This window comes from Peromyscus maniculatus, chromosome 1 (genome assembly GCF_049852395.1).
Source record: "Peromyscus maniculatus bairdii isolate BWxNUB_F1_BW_parent chromosome 1, HU_Pman_BW_mat_3.1, whole genome shotgun sequence".
In the NCBI taxonomy this organism is placed as follows: domain Eukaryota; kingdom Metazoa; phylum Chordata; class Mammalia; order Rodentia; family Cricetidae; genus Peromyscus; species Peromyscus maniculatus.
The window spans coordinates 80,066,158-80,074,468 of NC_134852.1; positions in this window are offsets into that span (position 1 = coordinate 80,066,158).

The window sequence follows — 8,311 nt, forward strand, 5'->3', positions numbered from 1 at the left end:
TTTTATGGAGCGTTGAGAGTTAACATAAGGGCAAAGGATCATTTTGCTAAAAATACTTTATTCTGAGCAGTGGTAAGGCCTTGCCTTCTTATTTCATGGTTCACACATACATAATGCAGCTGTATCACAATTACAGAGAAAATCAGAGTGAGGAAAGATTTCCGTGAATAAACTGATAGATTCCATTGACACTACTAAAACCAAATAAGAAAATACAACATTAAGACACTCACAGTAAGTAACATGTAAAGGTCTCAAAAATATAATGAGATCAACATTGAATGCAGTCAATGGAAAAAGTTCATCTTTACCAAACCTTATTTGTTCCACATGATTGCCCTTCAATATTCATTCCCCCCCAGCCTGGCCTGCTCCAATCAAAATTGCCAAGTCGTAAATGATTTTACTCTTGGTTTCACAAAACACCTCTTTGAACGTATTGGGTAGCCTCCAAATAATTCTAATTAGATTAAAGAATAAAGTTATCACGGGAATGGTGGAGATTATAACGGCTTTCAACAGTCATTTTATGAATGACGAGGAGTTAAGATCCTGTGTTCTAGTGGATGGACTCCTTCATGTAGGTTAGATACACCAATGCCTTGGTTTGGTCACATTTAGGCTCTTCACGTCCTGTTTTAAAGCAATGTTCACTGTTCAAAGCTTAGAATATTTCAAACATATTCAAACACATGTGTGTGTATTTAGGAATATATTTTTGTAGGCTGCATAAAATTCTATTATGTACTTTTAAATATTTGCCATATAATGAAAAATATATTGAAAAATGTGTTTTTGAAAATATTTATAGAAAAATCATACTGTACCTATGTGCCCAACACCTTACTTTTCTTCGCTTTAAAAAACAGTACACAGAAGTCTGTCTCAGAGTTTTCCTGAATAACATATGATTCTATTGTGTGATGGCCCAATTGTTTATATGATCATAGTTTCTCTAATAGGCATTAATATGATGTTAAATTTGGGGGGTATGAGTAGTAATAATAAAGGTATGCTGGACACTCTTGTTCAAGTCCCTTTCTATCTGTGCGTGCGTGCGTGCGTGCGTGTGTGTGTGTGTGTGTGTGTGTGTGTGTGTGTGTGTGTGTACTCAATGCTGGGCACCTGAGTCAAAAAATAAGTAATACTTTCATGCTGCCCTCAAAAGAATTCATCTTCTTGTGGGGGAGGGGAAAATGAGGAAAAAGTATAAAGACATATATATGAAGAGGCCATGATCAAATTCATTACTTTACATTCTGTGCTGGTTAATTTTAGTCAGTTTAACACAAATAGAGTCACCTTGAAATCAGCGAAAAAAAATGAGTAATGAGGGATTGCCTCTATAAGATTTGCCCATGAGCAAGTCTGTGAGGGACGTTTCTTGATTAATGATCAATGTAGGATGGCTCAATTCACTGTGAGTGATGCCACCCCTGGGCAGGTAGTTCTCGGTTGTGAAAAATGCCAAGGTGAGCAAGCCAGGCAGAGCAAGCCAGGAAGCATCATTCTTCAAAAGCCTCTGCCTTTTTAATGTTTAAATTGTTTAAATTGTCTTCCTTATTTCATTCAAAAGTTCCTGCCATCAGGTTCCTGCTTTAAGCTTCTGCTCTGGCCTCCTCCATGATGGACTGTAGCTAATAACTCAGGTAAACCCTTTCCTCTTCCAAGTAGATTTTGCCTTGGTGTGTAGAAAAGCAACAGAAAATGGACTAGAACACCCACTGTTACTGAGTTGGTGTTTATCTGTGGCTCAATATCCATGAGTATGCTTTTTATGAAACTGAATGTGCCAGTTTGGTATGTGTATGTTTAGGATTGCAATGTGTTCTTGGCTAATTGTTCTCTTGATCAGAATGAAGTGTCTTTCTTTATGTCTTATGATTTATCTTGATTTCAAGTCTATTTTGTTAGATATTAGGACACTTACACCTGTTAGTTATCCTGGTCCCATTTGCTTGGAATAGATTTGTCCATCCATTCACTCTGGTGTCTATCCTGAAGGGTAAGATATATTACTTATAGACAAGAAAATTAGTAGATCGTGCTTCTTAATCCAGTCAATTAAACTCAGTCTTTTGACTGGAGAGTTGAGGCCATTAATATTTGAATTGATTGTTGTGCGGTGTGTGTTGCTTGCTGTCATGTTTTGCTTATTTACTGTTTGTGTGCTTAGTAGTATTTTTTATTGAAGCAATTAGAATTTCATTTGTTTTCTTTCTGTGGTCTCTTGGCTACGCTTACTTCTCTTTTCCATCCTAAATATTACTTCTAGTATTTTTTGGAGGGCTGGTTTGGGGGATATAAATTTTTTTAGCCTATCTATATCACGGAACATTTTTCTTTCTCTTTCAATAGTGGCAGTTAGTCTGGGTACAATAGTCTAGGTTGGCATCCATTTCAGAGTTCATAGTTCATTGCTCCAATTTCTTCTGGGTTTTAAAGTTTCCATTGAGAAGCTAGCTGTTATTATGATGAGTTTGGTGTGTGACTTGTGGCTTTTCTCTTGCAGTTTTTAATACCCTGTCTTTGCTATGTGTATTGAGGGTTTTAACTATATTGTGCCATGGGCAATTTCTTTTCTGGTGCTATCTATTTGGTGCTCTGGGTACTTCTTGTACCTGTACCTGTTTGGGTTTGTTGTTCCTTAGTTTGGAGAAAATTTTTTTCTATGATTCTGTTAAAGATATGGTCTATGCTGTTGATCTATGCTGTTAGGTCTATAACTTTTTCAAAATTCCTGCACAATCATGTCCTGTGTTTTAAATTTTTTTCCTATTATTTTATTTTAGAATACCATTCAGTTCTACATATCAGCCACGGATTCCCTTGTTCTCCCCCCTCCCACCCCCTCCCCTTCTCCCCAGCCAACCTCCCATTTCCACCTCCTCCAGGGCAAAGCCTCCCCTGAGGACTGAGATCAACCTGGTAGACTCAGTCGAGGCAGGTCCAGTCCCCTCCTCCCAGACTGAGCCAAGTGACCCTGCATAAGCCCCAGTTTTCAAACAGCCAACTCATGCAATGAGCACAGGACTCGGTACCACTGCCTAGATGCCTCCCAAACAGATCAAGCCAATCAACTGTCTCACCTATTCAGAGGGTCTGATCCATTTGGGGTCCCTCAGCCTTTGGTTCATAGTTCATGTGTTTCCATTCATTTGGCTATTTGTCCCTGTGCTTTATTCAACCTTGATTTCAACAATTCTCGCTCATATAAACCCTCCTCTTTCTCACTAATTAGACTCTTGGAGCTCCACCCCGGGCCTAGTTGTGGATCTCTGCATCCAGATCCCTCAGTCCTTGGATGGGGTTTCTGGCACGACTATTAGGGTGTTTGGCCATCCCATCACCAGAGTAGGTCAGTTCCGGCTGTCTCTCGACCACTGCCAGCAGTCTATTGTGGGGGTATCTTTGTGGATTTCTGTGGGCCTTTCTAGCACTTTGTTTCTTCCTTTTCTCATGTGGTCTTCACTTACCATGGTCTCCTATTCCTTGTTCTCCCTCTCTGTTCTTGATCCAGCTGGGATCTCCCACTCTCACAGGCTCTCTTTCCCTCAACCCTCGCCCTTCATTACTCCCACTCATGTCCAGGTTGTTCATGTAGATCTCAGCCATTTCTCCGTCATTGGGTGATCCGCGTGTCTTTCTTGGTGTCCTGTTTTCCAGGTAGCCTCCCTGGTGATGTGCCTAGCAGTCCAGTCATCCTTGTTCCACATCTAGTATCCTCCTATGAGTGAGTACATAACATATTTGTCTTTCTGAGTCTGGGTTACCTCACTCAGGATGATTTTTTCTAGATCCATCCATTTGCCTGCAAACCTCATGATGTCATTGTTTTTCTCTGCTGAGTAGTATTCCATTGTGTATATGTGCCACAATTTATTTATCCATTCTTCAGTTGAAGGGCATCTAGGTCATTTTAACTGTGTTTCTTTACTTTATGTTCTTGTCCCAATAAACCATCTTCTATTTGATCCATTCTGCTGATAAGGCTTCCCCCTTCTAATTGGGTTATTGAATTTTTAGTTTATCTTTATTTCCAATTTTCTTCAGTATTTCTGTCTCTATTGAATTCTCTTTTCAATCCTGAATTGTCTTCCTTATTTCATTCAGCCATATTTTTGTGTTTTCTATCATTCAGTCGTGGATTTATTCCTACCTTCTTTAAGTTCATTATAGTACTTGATACTTTTTGGACCCCTCCAATTCTTTGACTGTGTCTACAGTTGTTCATTTAAATTCTGTGTCCTGTGCTTCATCTAGGCAATTCCTATTGGACAGCATTTTCCTAGGACTAGTGGTCTTTGGAGAGGACACAGTGTCTTAACTTCCTTAGCCTTTCATATATTTTGTATTTTTGTGGTGAGAATGAGCATGTGGGTTTATCTAGTTGGCTATGTATCTGATATGGGATGCCACCTGCCTCTATTGAGTGGAAGATTGGTCCTCATTTTCCTGTTGCCCAAACTTGATTGATTTCAGGTCAGATAGAAAGAGTTAGTAAATCGGTCCTTCAGATCCTGGGTATTGATTTTAATTAGGGAGAATGGGGTGATTCCATTTCAGTGATAACCTGTGTTTTAGGGGTTTGTGGAGATTGTTTGGATGAGATCTAAGAGAGCTCTCTGGCGTAGTTCTAAGGTGGATCATGGAAAAGCAGTGTAGGGCAAGAGACTGGGCAGTGTCACCTAAAAAATGCCTGACTGCAGCTTGTTGTTGGACCTGAAGGTGGAAAAGGATGAGATGGGATGCGGAACCCCAATAGACACATTGATGACACACACCAATGTGACTGCTGGCTGGTCCTGGGTGTGGAAAGACAGTGTAGAGTGAGGTGCCCAAGTAGACTCACTAAGAAAGGGTACAAATGGGACTCCCAGCTGGCCTAGGTTTAGAAAAGGAGAAGACTTCTTGAAACAAGAAGTAAGTAGGTATGACTCTTAGTTGAACCCAAGCAGAGAGGAACAGGGTAAGGGTCTGGGAATAATCATTCAGAAAGCATGTGAATGATTGACTCCTGGCTAGGACTGCAGGACTTGGGACACAAGCTGAGGGGCTTAGACATGGAGGGACAGAGCAGGATAAGGGTCTGAGGTGACTCATCTAGAGACTATGGTGACTCACCCAACTCCTGACTGAGCCTTCAGGGCCTGAACAGAGTCTCTTAGAGAACATACAAGCTGATGTGACTCCTAGTAGGGCCTTAGCATAGAGGGGTGCCACAGGGCAAGCATCTAGGATATCTCACTCAGGGAGCATGTTCTTGGGTACAACTACAAGCTAGGCATGGCCATTCTAGGATACAAGGCAAGGGTCTAGGTTGATTCATCCAGAGAGCAAATGCAGATACAACCCCCAGCTTTGGGATATGGTACAAACTCACCTAGAAAGACTGTGTAAGTGGCTCCATTATGATTTAAATTTTATTTTTAAATAAATATTTGCAACTATGATTGAAATCGAGCCTATTTTCATATGGTACATGAGCTGGTTGATAAAGATTGTCATGTAGAATCATCTAGAGACAAACTTCTTGAAATGTCTGTGAGGGAGCTCTAGATTGGGTTAATTGAAATGGGAAAACCAATTCTAAATGTCAGAGACACAATTCCATGACCACGTGGATGTGGAGTTATTAAAAAGAAGAAAGCAAACAGAATGCCAGCATTCATCTCTCTCTGCTTCCTGACTGTGGGCACAATGACCAGCTTCCTCACATTCCTGCTGCCATGCCCTTTCCACCATGATGAGATGGATCCTCAAATGCTCTTGTCAGTTGCTTGGTCTTGACCATGAGACAAGTCACTAATACAAAATGGCGCCGGGGGTGGGGCGGTTACTGTGCTGGAAATGTAGGATTCTTCCTGGGAAGTGGTGATGCTCTGATAAATCTGAGCATCATATGGCTCTTGGGCATATGGACCTGACTTGTGTAGAGTTTTTAATTTTGACCAAAAGCCTTATCATGCTATAAGCAGAGCTTAGTTAGCCATGCAGTCTCAGAGGTCCAGAATATCAAGATAACTGCAAATAGTGGAGGCATGCGTCATGAAGTTTCAAAGAGCAGCAAGGACTTTATCAGAATTGGGGTAGAGCCCATTTAGGCCAAAAAGACTGGCTGTACTCCACCTATGCCCTGAGAAGTTGAGTGAGGCTGACTCTGTTAGTCAGAGTTCTCTAGAGTTTCAGAACTTATAGAATGAATCTAACACACACACACACACACACACACACACACACACACACACACACACACACACACACATGAGGTTTATTAGGATCACAGGAAGATGAACAGAAAGTCTGAGAATCCAGAAATGCTCAGTCCACAAGGCTGGATGTCTCAGCTGGTCTTCAGTAGACACTGAAATTCCGAAGGAGTAGATTCTAATGTCAGTGAAGGAATGGACTTGCTAGCAAGGCAAAAGCAAGCAGACAAAGACCAAAAGCTTCCATCTTCCATGTCTTTATATAGACATCCAGCAGAAGGTGTGGCCTTCGAGGTATGTCTTCCGACCTCATGATCCGGATCAAAGGTGTGTGTCTTTCTGCTTGAAAGTTCTGGGCTAGAAGTTGCCTCACCCACTGAAAACCAAGCAAAAATAATCTCTCTCTGAATGGTAGTTCATTCCAGACATAGTCCAGTTGACATCCACGAATGGCCATCTTAGTGACTTGAAAAGTAATGGATGACTTGCTTTAGCTGGGGAAATTTCAAGACAGGTACATTAGCTAATTTTATGTTGCTGTGATAAACACCATAACGGAGATAACTTATAGAAAGAAGTGTTTGTTTTTGCCTTATAGTTTTGGGTGGCTAGAATCCACATTCTGGGGGGCAGTTCGCATCTTGAATTACTAGCAGGAAGCAGAGGGAGCACTCTCAATATGGCTCCCGGCTTTTGAAACCTCACGTCCATCCCCATTGTCATACTTCCTCCTGCAAGGCCACATCTCCTAACCCTCCTCAAACAGCCGCAAACTGGATCCCAAGTATTCAAATGTCCAAGATTATGGGGAGCGTCTCATCAAACTCCCTCAGCAGAGTAGTGTTTCTGTTGCCTTGTGTTACCACATACTGTCCTTACTTGGGTCTCTAATGAGAGAGAGGACTATGGGAAGCAGAAAGATGAAAGAAAAATGGGCTTCTTAGTGGCCAAGGGAGGGAGTTTAAAGTTGCAGACAAGGAGCATACTGAGCAAGCACCTGTAATTGTTAAGAAGAGATTAGCACTTTGAAGACAATCCCTGTGCTCTGCACTGGGACAACAGAGAATGCATATCTAAGTGAAGATCTAACCCACCAAAGACTTCATCTCATAAAAGGAAAATTCAATTGAAAAGAGAGAGCCTAAACCAAATGTCTCTGAAAAGCCTGCCTGCTCTTGCCTAGCATAGTGTCTCCCCAGCACTTAGAGGCTGAAAGATCTGCAGTCCATGGAGGCCAGGCTACATCTCCAACTGGTACTCGAATTTGGCTGCATTGTCCACATGGTGCTGGTTTTGTAGGTAGGAAAGCTGGAAGAGTAAGAGGGTCTCAGGGTTCCAGAAGCTGCTGAAGCCACACCCTGTGTATCAGGGCTGGACTCCTACAAGGATCCCCTGGTAGGCCGCTGTGTGCAGTTGTGAGAATGAAGGTCAGTTTACAATGGAGACTCTACACAGTGAGCTAGACCCTCCCACACCAGTCATTAATCAAGAAAATGCCATATGGACTTACCTATAGGCAATCTGGTGGAGGTATTTACTCAGTTGAGAGGCCATCTTCCCAGACAACTCTAGTTCATGTCAAGTTGACAAAACATAACTAGGAGATTGGGTATGTTGCAAATATTTATCTCTTACACAGTTTAGCTATTTATCTTACACTTGCTTTCAATTTAAATTGAATTAAGTAGAAATTCATTGGATATAGTCAGGTTTATCAATCATTCACATAGTGTCATCGTTTAAAATTCCTTCAATTATAAATCCTTTAGCTATGATTTCTTTTAATATGTCTGTATTTTATTCAACTATGTTATTCAAAAATCTGATTATTTTGTCAAAAGGTAATTGTTTTCCCAGAAAACAGCTAATTTCTCCAATATGATTTATTGAATAGTTCCCTATATTGTGCACTGAATGGAATATTACTGTTTACTTATTTGATTTTAAATAGATTCTCACATTGTAGCCTAAGCTGGCCTGGAGCTCACTCTGTACCCCAGGCTAGCCTCAAACTTGTGGCCATTCACTTGCCTCAGACTTTTCAGTGGTGGGAGTAGAGCTATAAGCTACTATTCCCAGACAAAATATTAATAATTGTATAT